The following is a 15,968-nucleotide window of genomic DNA, read 5'->3' as shown; positions in this document are numbered from 1 at the left end:
GAAAACAGACATCAGGGATAATGCTTGAAAGATTAACAAAATCTAAAGGAGGAAGAATGGAAATCCATTTTGAGGCAGGTTTAAAAAGGCCACGTGATGCTACAGAGTCAGCCAAGTTAGTATCAGAGGCAGCCATTGCCGTTAGGTGTCATGCGCGTATCCTCCCAACGTGGATCCAGTACAGGAATGAGAAAGACAATACCCAGTTTAACACCTTCCTTGACCATTTATCCGTCAGTAATGTTATTCATCGCAATTAGTAATATTGTCTTGCTTTGTCCCATACTTTCTAGCTTCCTCCTAATAAGACTCACATTCTTTTTTCAACAGATGAGTTTCAAGTTGGATCCGAAAGATGATGCAACTAAACAAGCATGCACTCATGTTTTTCAGTCTGCTCTGCGACAGTATCGGTACCACCTTAGAAAATCTCACTTTGAAGGCAAGGCTAACAATGAAATCGCCCAAACATCTCCAATGGAATATATTACAGATGAAGACTGGACAACCCTCGTTAAACACTAGTCTGATCCAAAGTAACAGGTAGGCTATATGTATTTGATCAGACCACATATTGAACTTGTATTTATGTATGTGCCTTACAAGTGTATCTTCTTCTAGGCTAACTATTTGAAGAACAAAACCAACCATTCTAAAGTGAAATTCCAACAGACAACATGATCTCGTAGCTATATTGCACACTGCGAGGCTCCTGTAAATAGCTGCTACTTCCTTCTTTTTTTGTGTCATATTATCGTATCTATATTGACTTGTTCCAAATACAGCCGAAAGCCCGTGCGGATCAAAAAGAACCTGAACCGAATGCAGTGCAAATCTTCAAGGATTGCCACACCAACAAGATGAAGGGCATGAGCACACTAGTTCAAGCCGCTGTTGTAAGTCCTTACTCCTCCTGCCTTGAACTGATTGGTACTGTGATGTGTTCATTTAACTACTTGGTTTGCAGCCAATGTCAGTTACTCTGTTCACTTTTATACACAGTTGTCTTAACGTATCATTTCACCTTACATGATTTAAAAGAGATGAAGGATATTCTTTTGGTCTTGATCTATAATCTAGTTGTTATGTTCATGTGCGCACACAATGATAAAATAGCCTGTTTGTTTTATATCTGTTAGCCCATGATATGAATGATGTCATACTATGTTCATCCTACTTTAAACCATGTCTCTTTATCCTTAGATGTCAACGAATGTGAGGAAATAGACAATACAGTAGGCATGCTACATGGACATATGTTTCAAAAGTGATTTTATTATGTAGTTGGCACTACAATACATGCTAATGTATTATAGTAGTTCACCAAAATAAGTTATGTACAAACGTTTAACCTACTTTGTTTGTTTTTGTCTCATTAGTAACTCACTGGCACACTAATCTACAAGTTCAAACTTTCAGAAAGCTATGGAACAAATGATTGAACAGCCACAACTACCTGGAGGTGACGAGGCTACTATAGGCACAATGTCACCTCTTGCTGCAGTGCGTCAGTATCTCTCCACTAACAGTGCAAAAAGCACCTTCCTGCATAATTCTGGGTTGGTTGTCAAGGTAACCTCGTCCAAATCGCCTACTGAACAAAATCTTCCTGCTAGACAGAGTGATATATCTGTGCTCCGGACACAAGTCCAATCCCTAATGGACGTTGTTTCGGAAACAAGAATAGTGGTTGAGAAATGCCGTCAAGATATGAATGGTTTTGAAACCAGGCTATCAGACATTCGCTTCGTTGTTGAAGAGCAATGGCGGAAAAAGGTGGAGATCGTGCTGCTCTATCAGATTCTACAGCCTGAAACATTAGAACTCAGGTCAAATGATCTGTGCTTCTATACATCTGATGGTGCTTTTATCTGGAAGGACTATAAACTTTATGCCAACAGGCCTTTTGTTGTATGATTGGAATTTATTTTGTTGTGATACAACATTTATGATGCTGCCACAGGCTGCAGTAATTATGACGCTATTTTTGTATAGTGTAGGTTTATCTTAGTAATGTATTCGGACGAAAGCTTCGTAGGAGACCAACATGCCAACATTTGTCGGGCCCATTCCAATTGGGCTAAAAACGATTACGGGCCGAAATTGGCATGTAGCCCACTAAAAATATCTTGGCTTAAATTAGCATAAGTTTTCAAATTTTTCTAGTAGGCCTGTGCCCATAGTGGGCCTTTAACAGGCCTAAACATAATCTGGGCCCTCAGTAAAAGTAGGCCGTTTACAGGTGTAAATATGTCAAGCCCATAAAAAACATGGGACTTTAATAGACCGAAAGTGAGATTGGGCCCTGATTGTGCCAAATAACCCACTGGACTTAGCAGGCCGAAATGGTGGCCCATTTACGATGGGATATTTGACAGGCCGAAATTCGGACGGGCCGTAAATGCGCCGACCTAATACACGGGCCTTTAACAGGCCGGAACTTCGGTCGGGCTAGATTATCGTCATTTTTATATGGGCCGTTAATGGGCCCGATATGATGTTGGGCCACATATGGCCCATGGTTTACGTCCAGCGTTAACGGGCCAAAAATGACAACAGGCCGAAAGTGGCCCAAATCTATAGTGGGCCTCTAACAGGCTGAATGACAAACATGGCCGAATATGACCCAAATCCTTCATGGTCATTTATGGGCCGAAAGTTTTGATGGCCTATTAATGGGCCCAAATGAAGCCGGACCTTTAACAGGCCGGAAATACACCGGGCCGTAATTCAGCCCAATTACTTAACGGACTGTTAACGGGCCAGAAGTGACCATGGGCCGCATTGATGACAAGTTTAGACCAGGCCGTTGACGGGCCGATTTTGACAGAGAATGTTGGGCCTTTAGCTGGCCGGCCCATTATGGTCCGCAGAATCTTGTGGGCCTTTAACTGGGCCGGCCCATTATGGTCCGCTAAATTTTGTGGACCTTTAGCTGGGCCGGCCCATTATGGTCCGCTAAATCTTATGGGCCTTCGGTTGGGCCGGCCCATTTAAACTTTGTGGGCCACTTTTGGGCCAGTCCACGTATCAACATATCATAGGCCCATCTCGACCGTTGGATGAGTGACACCTGTGCCAACGCGGAGCTAACACGTGGATCCGTCAGCCAATGAGAATTTTACACGTGGAAAATCGACATTGGTCGTGGCTGTTAACGGGTTATCGAATCCAAAATCCGACCCGATAGCTTAACGGCGTTCCGTTATGGTGGATGCCACGTGTCGGCCACCCTTAACGAAAGCACTTCTGTGACACGCGATTTATTGTCATGGAAGTGGAAACTTCCATGATGATAATTTTGGTAATGTCATGGAACACCAGCACAGGTATGACTATCTTGATTCTGTCATAAATTTGTCATGGATGTACATGCATGACAAAAAACGCGACCTACTGTGACAAACATGTATCATCACGGAAGTGTATTTTTTTGTAGTGTACTAATAGCAAGACTTCACCCATGTCCTCAGGAACAAACGTAACTACTCATGAAGCATATTCATGTTCATAATCAGAGGAGTAATAATATGCATAAAGGATCTGAACATATGATCTTCCACCAAGTAAACCAATTAGCGTCAACTACAAGGAGTAATCAACACTACTAGCAACCCATAGGTACCAATTTGTGGTTTTGATACAAGATTGGATACAAGAGATGAACTAGGGTTTTGAGAGGAGATGGTGCTGGTGAAGATGTTGATGGAGATTGACCCCCTCTCGATGAGAGGATCGTTGGTGATGATGTTGGTGATGATTTCCCCCTCCCGGAGGGAAGTGTCCCCGGCAGAACAGCTCCGCCAGAGCCCTAGATTGGTTCCGCCAAGGTTCCGCCTCGTGGCGGCGGAGTTTCGTCCCGTAAGCTTGCCCATGATTTTTTCAGGGTATAAGCTCTGATATAGCAGAAGATGGACACCGTAGGCCCACCAGGGGCCCAGGAGATAGGGGGCGCGCCCTGTAGGGTGGGCTCCCTCCACTCTCCTGGACATGGTGTGGGCCCCCTAGTGTATTTCTTTCGCTCAAAAATTCTTATTAATTCCAAAAATATGTTTCATGGAGTTTCAGGACTTTCGGAGTTGTGCAGAATAGGTTTCCAATGTTTGCTCCTTTTCCAGCCAGAATTCCAGCTGCCGGCATTCCCCCTCTTCATGGTAAACCTTGTAAAATAAGAGAGAATAGCCATAAGTATTGAGATATAATGTGTAATAAAAGCCCATAATGCAATAAATATTGATATAAAAGCATGATGCAAAATGGACGTATCACCCCTGAACCAGGCTTCAATGACGATGAGTCCGGCGCGCAGATTGTCTTCGGCATTGCAAGGCGGGTTCTTTCTCCGAATACACCATAGAAGATTTAGGACACAAGGATCATGTCCATCTCTGCAAATTCCACATTCTACCGTAGAGAGTATAATATTCCACAAATCTAATCTGTTGACAGCTTTTTGCAACATGACATCACGCCACGATCCGGTCATTTATTCGAACCGTTTTTCACAACCGGCCATTGCATGTAATGCGAGGCGGTTTCCTTGACGCGTCTTGTCGAAGCAGAGATCATGTCCCCTTTTCACAGGATTCTCATCAATACGGGTATGGGTAACCCAACTGCGCCATCAATCAAGGTGCTTGGGAAACAAGCGATCTTAACAGGCAAGTGGGGAGGCGCACAGTTTCTACCACCTTTATAAAGAGATACGGATTCTCCTCTTTCACCCATGCCTCCTTTCTTCTTCGCTCATCCATTCTCGCATGCTCGAGCTCCAGTGCCCCAGTTCTCACCTTCTCCGCATAGCCAAACATGTCCGGAGTGGGAGGCAGGTAGATGGCTTCCTCCGTCAAGGAGGAAGACATTACAAAGCTCCGGGCGGCCGGATACTTGGCTGCAGACATTGCGCACCGGCTCCGAGACGCAGGGCTGATCATTTCGACTCCAGGACCCCATGAGAGGGTCGTATTCCTCGCCCACTTCGTCCGCAGACTAGGATTCCCCCTCCACCCATTTTTCCGCGGGCTCATGTTCTATTACAGGCTAGATTTTCATGATCTGGCCCCTAATTTCATCCTCAACATCTCGGCGTTTATCGTCGTGTGCGAGGCTTTTCTCCACATCAGGCCCCACTTCGTCCTGTGGCTGAAAATCTTCAACGTAAAGCCAAAGATAGTGGTTGGCCAGCAGGTGGAGTGTGGTGGCGCCATGGTGGGCAAGATGCCCAGCGTCACCTGGCTCGAAGGATCCTTTGTGGAGACCGTGAAGGGGTGGCAATCGGGGTGGTTCTACATCACCAAGCCGTGCGATACCAACTGGGTGGCGGCCCACGAATTCCGATCCGGCATCCCCGTGCGGCTGACCTCCTGGAAGAAGAAGGGCCTAGCCTAGGGTGCATCCGCGGAGCTAACCGGAATCCAGAACTGCGTCAAGAACATGATAACCAAGAATATCAAGCTTGTCAACGTGGTCCAGGTCATGCTATTTCGCCGGATTTTCCCGTGTCAAAGATGGGCATTCAACCTGTGGGAGTTCGACGCGGCCCAACACCAGACACTGCAAGAGCTCTTCGACACGACGCACAAAGACGTCTGGAAGGTGTTATTCAAGGCCAGTGAAATCCCTCCTCCCACTTTTGAGGACCGCGGACTCAGCGCCAAGCGCCACGCCAATGCGGTAAGCATTCTACATTTCGCAAGATGTGCCTTTCCTCAGTATATTGTGGGACGAACTTAAGCCACTGTACTGATCTAACAGGAATACGTGGCGACGGCGGAGCGGATTGACTGTCCGAATCTGTTGCCTGAAGATCCAGCAACCGCTCACCTGACGGAGATGCTGGTTCCGGCGCCCTATGAGGTGCCGGAGAAGAAGGCCAAGAAGAGGGCCACGGAGACCAGAAAAAGTCTCCGGCGCAAGGTGGTGCCGGACTCATCGTCCGAAGACACCGAGGCGCACTCCTCCAACGACAATGAGGAGGAGGAGGAGGAAAACCCTCTGCCCCAAACCTAGGGGGAGAAGAAAAGGAAGGCTGAAGGGTCCAAGAAGGGAAGGACCCTCCCTCCGGACCACTCCACAACCGCCGCCTACAGCGAGGAGGAGTGGCTACCCAGGGCCAAGCCCATGGCGAAGTCGTAAGTATCCGGATGCCACAATACCTTTTGCATGTTCTTAGCTTTACTTACTATGTCAAGATTTGCTTGTGCAGTCCGCCGAAAGTCCACATCGACTTGCCCTCCTCGGATGGGTCCTTGAGCTCGTCGGGATGAATAGCTATTCGCTCCCGACGGCTTCCACTCCCCGGCCCGCGGATGACACCGAGGTGTTATCTCAAAGGATACCGGGCCAGGAGGAGGTAGTCCTAGAGACGCCTCAAGGTGAGGCGCCCGACGCCGGGCTCATGGGGGGGATCCCCATGGATTCGGATGAGGGGGGCCGCAGCAGGATAGGCCCCCAGCCGGATACTGCACCGGAACCTCCAGTGGTTCCGGACTCAGGCAGGTAGCCACCCGCCAAGGGGAGCGAGCCATCTGTGCCGATGACCTCTGTCCATCCAGAGGCATCGGATAATTTGGTGGAAGCGCTTCCCTTGACGAAGGACACCGTACTCTTATGAGCACGGTGATTGCGAAGGTTCAGTCCGCCAAAAGCGGATTGACCGAAGCCTGCGCCAGCCTCCTGACAGGCTTTGAGGTAAGTATTTTAAATTATGAGAAAGTATCACAGTGTAGACATTAGCCCCTGCTGCTCTGTTTGGTGTTCGGGAAGAAAAGTCGAACAGAGGATCAAATATTATTCCTAGGAGTCTAATCATATTATGTCTTTGTGAATAAGCAGGCGTCGCTGCTGGCCGCCGCTGCCGCCACTGCGGAGGTCTTCGGACTGAGGCAGAGCCTGGGGCGGGCTGAAGAAGAGCCCGGCCTCATGAAGAGGCAGCTCGAGGAGAACAAAGGTAAGCAATACCCCGTCTAAATGTTATATAAAGGAAAAAAATCTTGGATGCTAATAGAAGCATGATAAATTTTACTAGGGGCCATGACCAAAGTGGCGGCCCTTAAGAAGGCGCTGTCCGAGGCCGAAACCAAAGCGGCCAAGGAGCGCACTAAGCGCGAAAAACAAGAGGCGCAAGTTGATGAGGTCCAGCAAGAGCTTCAGGACTTCGTCAAAAAATTCGAGTCCTTGGAGCGTGACTCCAAGACGCAAGATTCGGAGCTTCCAAAGGCCCGTCAGAGTGCACTAGATGCCAAGGCCGAAGCCCAGAAGGCCCTCCAGGAAATTGAGGCGGCCAAGAAGATAGCTGCGGGTAAGGCTTTCATTATGCAAAGCAAGCATGTGAAGGAGACTTTCCTTTTACTTACCCGAATTCGGAGCTCTCCAGGAGCATTCGTAGATCTGCCGTGCAACATCTCTGATGCCGCGGAGTTCTACCGGGCTGAGGAGGGGAGCTCAATGGAGAAGCTGTTTTGGTCCCAGTATATTGGGGCCGAACAACCGATGCCCTTGAGCGACCAGCTAAAGCAATTGGTCGAACTTCACAAGGCGGCCGAACTGGCCATGAAGGACTTCATAGTCCGGGTGTGGCCTGGCGAGCCCCTGCCCAGCAGGTACTTCAGTTTTGTCAAGCGGATGGTGAATGCATGTCCGCAGCTTGAAGTTGTTAAGCGGTCCGTCTGCATTGAGGGTGCGCGCAGGGCCTTGGCTCGTGCGAAGGTGCACTGGGGGAAGATGGACTCCGAGAAGCTGGTGACGGAGGGTCCGCCGAAGGGCAAGGAGCATCGCCACCCCGAACAGTATTATGATAATGTCATTAAGGGTGGCCGCCTTGTGGCGGATGAATGTACAAAGGATGTGATATTTGAATGAATGTACTCATGTCATCCTGTATTATGAAAACAAGTTCATGTGTGCTATGTAGCGCTTGTTAATTTAAAATATTACCTTCTGTGCGGCCGTTTAAAAAATCTTGAGAGTTGGCCAGTCGTCGGCTTCCGCCCCCATGCAACTAGTACTGTGGTGTTCGGGATAAATATAAACACTCTTTATCCAAGTTTTTGGTCCTTTTAAGGAGGTGTTTAGCGCCACGATCGAGGCAATCGGACTATACGGCTTTATCGCCCTCACTTAGCCATAGAAGTCTACAATTTTAAACTTTGGCGAAGCCCCTAGTATCCGGAAAGCCGGACTCGGGGCGCTATACACGCCTAAATCGGACGAGGCCGATTCCTCGCCTGAAACGGAAAAAATCTTTAAGTATTTCAGACCTCTCGAACAGCGACCAGCTCTCGTCTTATCATGATAGTCAGTTTTCGGCTTTCTCTACTAAGGTGCTCGTCCGAAAGAACCGGGACACAATCGCAGTAGTTCTCCATGCGCTACCTTAGCCGATATAGCGGAACGTAAGGTACCAAAACATAGGAGTCGGGCAAACCCAACTATTGACCCAAGACATGATTCGGAGCTGATGCATATAGTGCTATAAGTTCGGGGTGCCGCACTGTCGAAAGTGTTCGGACTTGTCTTGCCAGATTATGGGGTACTGAAGCCCCTGGCAAACTGATCGTGCCAAAATGCACGGGTATAATAAATAAGCAGTAAAGAAAAAAGGGGCAAATAAACTTAATAGCAAGCTGACGCTGTATACTATTTTCCCTTGTTATTCAAATGATACGTCAAAGCGTACATATACAAGTAGTGCGATAAGCAAAACGGGACTCTTTGACACATCCTGACCAGGAGTGGGCGGTATGCGGGTATGTAAAACAGGTATAACGATCGTTATCAGAGACCACCTGAGGATTCCCTCGTACGCCAAAGCTTCTTGTCCTCCTGGTGTGTCCGTCCCGCTATGTGTTCGATAGCCGGTTTTTCGGAAGAGCCTCCTCAAGATAGGGACCTGAAAAAAAGGGGGTGCAAAAATGCGTGTGTCCTGGGGTGGTCGAACCGCATTGTGGACCGTATCATGGTCGTGCCTCCGCCTATGCCCAGGGTATTTTAAGTGCGTAGTTGTGTACGCACGACACGAATGTTGCCGCTTGGCTGGGACTAGGGCGGAGGCCGAATTGCTAGTCGAGCTCTGGACGTGCTGGACGATCCTGTTGTGGAGTACTCCAGACCCGCTTGACGGTATCCGGGTTCTTTACCACCGAATTGGCCGTTTGCCTAAGAAGGTTGTTTTGTACTTCCGCCACGAGGGCCGCAGTGTGATCCTTTGTTCGAAGCGAGTGCTCTGTGTTTCCATTAACTGTAATAACCCCGCGAGGTCCCGGCATTTTGAGCTTGAGGTATGCATAATACAGTACCCCATTGAATTTGGCGAATGCGTTCGTCCGAGAAGTGCATGATAGCCGCTGCGGAAGGGGACGATGTCAAAGATTAACTCCTCACTTCGGAAATTGTCCGTAGATCCAAAGACTACTTCCAATGTGATTGAGCCCGTACAACAGGCCTCCACACCGGGTATGACACCCTTGAAGGTGGTTTTTGTGGGCTTGATCCTTGAGGGGTCGATGCCCATTTTGCGCACTGTATCCTGATAGAGCAGGTTAAGGCTGCTGCCACCGTCCATGAGGACTCGTGTGAGATGGAATCCGTCGATGATGGGGTCAAGGACCAATGTGGCCGAACTGCCATGACGGATACTGGTAGGATGGTCCCTGCAATCGAAAGTGATCGGATAAGAGGACCGTGGATTGAATTTTGGGGCGACTGGCTCCATCGCATAGACGTCCCTTAGTGCACGCTTCCGCTCCCGCTTGGGGATATGGGTTGCGTATATCATATTCACTGTTTGCACCTGGGGTGGAATTTCTTCTGTCCACCCGTGTTCGGCGGTCGGGGCTCCTCGTCGTTGTTGCTATGCAGCCCCTTTTCCTTGTTTTCGGCATTCAGCTTTTCGGACTGTTTAAACACCCAACATTCCCTATTGGTGTGGTTGTCTGGTTTATCGGGGGTGCCGTGAATTTGACATGAGCGATCGAGTATGCAGTCCAAACTGGACGATCCCAGGTTGTTTCTTTTGAATGGCTTTTTCCGCTGTCCGCATTTAAAGCCTCTGAATCCGGCGTTGACTGCCGTGTCTTCGACGTTGTCGCCATTATTGCGACGCTTGTGTCTATTCTGTCGCGGCTTGCCGTTGCTATCCCTGGCGTCTGAATCGCCTGAGTTTTTGGGTGTGATGTTGCTGCGAGCCAGCCAGCTGTCCTCGCCCGCGCAGAAGCGGGTCATGAGTGTCGTGAGGGCTGCCATGGACTTTGGTTTCTCTTGGCCGAGATGTCGGGCGAGCCATTCATCGCGGATATTGTGCTTGAAGGCCGCTAAGGCTTCGGCATCCGGATAGTCGACAATTTGGTTCTTTTTAGTTAGGAACCGAGTCCAGAATTTCTTGGCTGACTCTCCGGGCTGCTGGGTTATGTGACTTAAGTCATCAGCATCCGGTGGTCGCACGTAAGTGCCCTGGAAGTTATCGAGGAATGCATCTTCCAGATCCTCCCAACTGCCAATGGAGCTTGCTGGCAGGCTATTCAGCCAATGCCGAGCCGGTCCTTTGAGCTTAAGTGGTGGGTACTTTATGGCATGTAGGTCATCGCCGCGAGCCATGTGAATGTGGAGAAGAAAATCTTTGATCCATACCGCGGGGTCTGTTGTGCCATCGTATGATTCGATGTTTACGGGTTTAAACCCTTCTGGGAATTCGTGATCCATAACTTCATCAGTGAAGCATAGGGGTGTGTGGCGCCTCTATGCCGGGCTACATCCTGACGTAGTTCGAATGAATCCGGTCTATTGCATTCGGCCCGGCCGGACTTTGGTTTATTGTATCCGGTGTGACGGTCATCGTCACGTCTTGTGGCACGCCCTCGTGATCCGTAGATCGATCTTGATTGTCCTGCTTTGTTTTCCAATACATCTCGCAGGTCCTCCATGTAGCCCCGGGCCTTGGTATTATCGTTTGATTGGGGATGGGGTGCGGTCTGGACTTCGGGCTGGTACGCCACTTTGTCGCGGCCACAGGATGGTCGGTCAGCCGCATCATGCGCTGGTAGCGTGGGCTTTAAATCCTCCTCCTCGAGTTGAGGTAGCAGCCTGCGCTTTGGGTAGCTTTTCCTAGGGTGCTCGAGTCCGTATTCCTCGACAGCCAGGACCTCGGTCCATCTATCAGTTAGCAAATCTTGATCATCTTGAAGCTGTTGCTGCTTTTTCTTCAGGCTTTTTGCAGTGTCTATCAGCCTGCTTTTTGAAGCGCTCCTGCTCGACAGGATCCTCAGGCACGATGAATTCTTTGTTGCCAAGGCTCACTTCGTCTTCGGAGAGAGGCATGTAATTATCGTCCTCTGATTCTCCATCAGTTGCCTACTTTTTAGGGCTAGCTTGCCCATCCTCTTGCTCGGCCTGCTCGAAGTCTGGCTAGGCAGGATTGTCTTCGTCTTCGGCACCATCCGGATTGTTATCTCTTGTGCCGATATCACTATTTTTGCTATGGCGGGGCTTTGAGTGGCGCCGATGATGCCGGTGTCTAGATTGCTTCCCCAAGGGGTTATCTTCCGTTGCCTCATCGCCATTGCTTTCTTTAGGGGTGTCCACCATATAAATATCATATGATGAGGTGGCAGTTGAGAGCCCTATAGGCGGTGGTTCTTGTTCTTCTCCTGCATCCTCGTCCATACCGTCGATGTCTTCGGAGTCGAAGTCAAGTACGTCGGTTAAGTCATCGACAGTGGCTATAAAGTGGGTGGTGGGTGGGGGACGAATTTCTTCATCGTCCGCTCCCCACTCGAGCCGGACATAGTTCGGCCAAGAATCTCCTGACAAGGAAAGAGACCTTAATGAGTTCAGCACATCACCCAAGGGCGAGTGCTGGAAAATATCCGCAGCGGTGAACTCCATGACGGGTTCCCAATCCGATTCGATAGGCACGGACGCACGCGGTTCGGATCCTGCAGCCGGAGACGAGTCCAGGGGTCCGAGGACACCACCCTCACAGGAGGTGGGATCAGTGTTCGGCTCCAATGCCGATGAGTGTCCGGCTTTTGTGGCGGGGTCCATCCACTCATCCTCGGAAGGCACGATCTGCTCCGGATTGACTCCCGGTGCCCCCGTAGGCGATCTCCCGAATACTGTCTGACGGCAGATCAAAGTCATGCCCGTCGTGACCGTGCGGCGCACCCGTCATGGGCTCGAATCCATCAAAGATCAAGTCTCCGCGGATGTCGGCAGTATAGCTTAAGCTTCCAAACCTGACCTGACGGCCAGGGGCGTAGCTATCGATCTGCTCCAGATGGCCAAGCGAGTTGGCCCGCAGTACGAAGCTGCCGAATACGAAGATCTGCCCAGGGAGGAAAACCTCCTTCTGGACCGCATCATTGAAGATGATCGAAGGGGGCCATCAAGCCTTACAGCGACGGCACAGCGGAACTCTCAATGAAAGCACCAATGTCAGTGTCAAAACCGGCGGATCTTGGGTAGGGGGTCCCGAACTGTGCGTCTAAGGCTAATGGTAACAGGAGGCAGGGGACACGATGTTTTACCCAGGTTCGGGCCCTCTCGATGGAGGTAATACCCTACTTCCTGCTTGATTGATCTTGATGATATGAGTAATACAAGAGTTGATCTACCACGAGATCATAGAGGCTAAACCGTGGAAGCTAGCCTATGATTATGATTGTTGTTGTCCTACGGACTAAACCCTCCGGTTTATATAGACACCGGAGGGGGCTAGGGTTACACAGAGTCGGTTACAGAGAAGGAAATCTACATATCTGAATATCCAAGCTTGCCTTCCACGCAAAGGAGAGTCCCATCCGGATACGGGACGAAGTCTTCAATCTTGTATCTTCATAGTCCAACAGTCCGGCCAAAGTATATAGTCCGGCTGTCCGAGGACCCCATAATCCAGGACTCCCTCAGTCATACTTTCTTATCTTTTTTGAGTTACACTAGCACATATACCCGTGCGTTGCGACGAGAGAGATATTTCTTTGCCAGAAGCAATCTGAGAGATAATTGATGTGTCCTCCAAAAACGATCTCTATAGTGATGCGATGGAGAGAGGAGTTGCAGTCTTATCGTGGGTCATGTTTGTTCTGCGGGATCTTGATAGTGGTGGGGTTAGTCGGCGTGGCGGCAACCATCCAACTCGTGCCTTTTTTCCTCTGGGTCCTCCTCTGTCTCAGAATTGTGTCTGCCTCCTCATTTGGTAGCTATGCGGCGACCTTTGGGGAATGGTTGCTTCGACCACTCTCTCTTACGATGGCGTAACCGGATGGATTACTAATTGTACCGCATAAATCCCATTTCATTAGCATATTTAGCGCATAACCAGACATCAATATCCCTTCTTTATTAGGGTTTATTCTCTTTGATTATTTTAGTGCTCAAGTGCCCACAATTTTTTTTATTTGAGCAAAACCAACATATTTTATTTTATTGGCCCAAGAAAAAATTTCTCTCTCGGATGACCAGTAGGGTAGTGCGGCTGAGGCCCAATACTGCCTGTGTGACGGAGCAATTTTTTTCTTGGGCCAATTGCGTGGGAGCTACTATATGACGCCTGTTGCGTAAAACAGAGCGTGAGATGCACGTCAGTTCGTGTATGGGCCAAGACGACCTCTGTTTGTAAAGCGCGAAAAAGTCCAGAAAATGATAAGTTGAAGGATCGAAATCATGCTTAAAGACCCGACTACGTGTTGCTAGCCACTCAAAGAAATGAGTCCTGCCAACCTAGGGCCAGCTCAAACCATTAAGATCATACTCCAATGTCAAATTGGAAACAAATTTTGGTTTTTTGAACTTTAAAAAAAATATAAGTTGCGAAATAATCTTGGAGACATGAATAATTTTGAAAATCCCAAACATTTTTTAGAAATTCTTTACATTTTCAAAAATAATAACAAAATTTTAAACGTTCGAAATTCATAATTTTATTTGAAAACATGAACCTCTTATAATAACATGAACATATTTTGAATTCGTGATAATTTTCGAAAAATGGAAAATTTGAACATTCAGAATAATTTTTTAAAAATGGGTTTCTTTCAACTCGAACGTTATTCTGAATTTGCGAACATTTCACTAAAATAAGAATATTTCTCGTATTGGAACATTTTTCAGATGCAATTTTTTTGGCAAATCTCAGGAAACTTTGGAAAACACAAAGAAAAGATGTAACATTTTTAAAAATGTTAACAAATTTTTAAGTGAGAACAAAGATTTAATGTTCTGAACATTTTCCAGAATGGAATGTATTTGCAATTCTGATTTTTTTGAAAGAAACCGATGTTTTCTGATAGTATGAACTCTTTGAAAATTTTGAATTTACTAAAGAAAGGGAGCAAGGGAAATAAACTTTAACGAAAAAATCACGAAAAAAGGGAAACAAAATAGGAAGAAATGGAAAAACAAAAATAGAAACATAACACAGAACATAAAAGGAAAATGGTTCTACCCAGCTTGGGTGCCCTGTGCGAATTTGAGACTATTTTCGGAATGAGAAGAAAGATTTATTGTTCCGAACAGTTTTCAACATGAAATATATTTGAAAATTCTGAACAATTTTAAAAACTCTAAGTTTTATGATATTACGAATTTTTTGTATTTACGAAAAATGCGAGAAATAAAAATAAACTTGAAAGAAAAAAGACAAAAGAAATAGGAAAGAAAAGGAGAAATAAACGAAAAAAATAAAAAATAGACACATAACACAAAACCAAAAAAAGAATATGGTTCAGCCCAGCTTGGGCGCCGTTTGCGAAATGACGACTATTTAACGCTCGCGGCAAGAAATAGTGTTCTGCCACCTGTGTGGGCACGAAAATAACTGGGCTGGCTTTGCTGGGCCACACTGTTGGCGGCCCATGAACGAAATCCTGGCGTTTTCCTTTTCTAATAGATGGACGCACAAAAAATTAGTACCACCTCAAATAGAAAAAAATCAATGGTGAACGGATGAAAAAAGCAGAGAAACGCACCTTGCTTTATTAATAGGTATAGATATAGATATAGATATAGATAGATATCCTACCATGAGATTTTGTGATGTACATCCTAACATAATCATCCCATGCACTCAATGAGGGGGAGCTAAAGCAAATAGGAACATATACAGTATTATGCTGTCATGATTTACAATGCAAGATTTATTTATTGCATCTAATACTACATGTATGATTGTCATCAACAAACAAAAAGGGGGAGATTGAAAGTGCAATCTTGCCCTTACATCATGTTTTGATGTTGATGACAATATACATGTAGGGGACTAACTATGTTTGTTAAGTAAATCTCAGGTGTTAGTCTCCGGTTCATCAAAATGTGTGAGGATCATGAACATACGAAGTTGATTTTACTCAAAGTATACTCAAGCAAGAAGTATCAAAAAGATTGCATCATTTGATTTCTTGAGTATAGGATCCCGCACTATTAAGAGGGGACCGGAAGGGTTAGTGACAGACTTGATCAAGCCACAATAATTCCTAGCTTCAAAACCTTAGGGTCACACAAAAATATTTTGGTGCATATGTTCTGTTTTGCTCCCATGCCGGATGTTCGGGCTGCCGGCCGGACGTCCAGGCCGCACACCAGATATCCAGCCCACTCGCCGGACGTCCGGCTCCCTGCTATCCAAACACCAGTAGGTGTGCACGTTTTCGCCGGATGTTCGGGCTGCACCCCGGATGTCCGGGACTTCCAGCCATGCCAGATGTCCGGCTCCCTGCTATCTAGACTCCAGTAGGTTTGCACGCATTGTTTGCTTTATACTTGTAGTGCTACACTAGGCCGGATGTCCGGCCTCTGCCCCAGATGTCCGGCCTACCCTGTCATTTGCACTACAACAGTCACTTATACTCACACACTATATATAGTCCTCTTCCCCCATGGGAAAGGGTTGACCATTCACTTTGAGCAAACCCTAGAACACATTTCACTCTCTCTCACACACTCCAACACTAAATCTTAGATCCCTAAGGGATTTGAGA

This window comes from Triticum aestivum, chromosome 1B (genome assembly GCF_018294505.1).
Source record: "Triticum aestivum cultivar Chinese Spring chromosome 1B, IWGSC CS RefSeq v2.1, whole genome shotgun sequence".
In the NCBI taxonomy this organism is placed as follows: domain Eukaryota; kingdom Viridiplantae; phylum Streptophyta; class Magnoliopsida; order Poales; family Poaceae; genus Triticum; species Triticum aestivum.
This window is presented reverse-complemented; position numbering follows the sequence as displayed.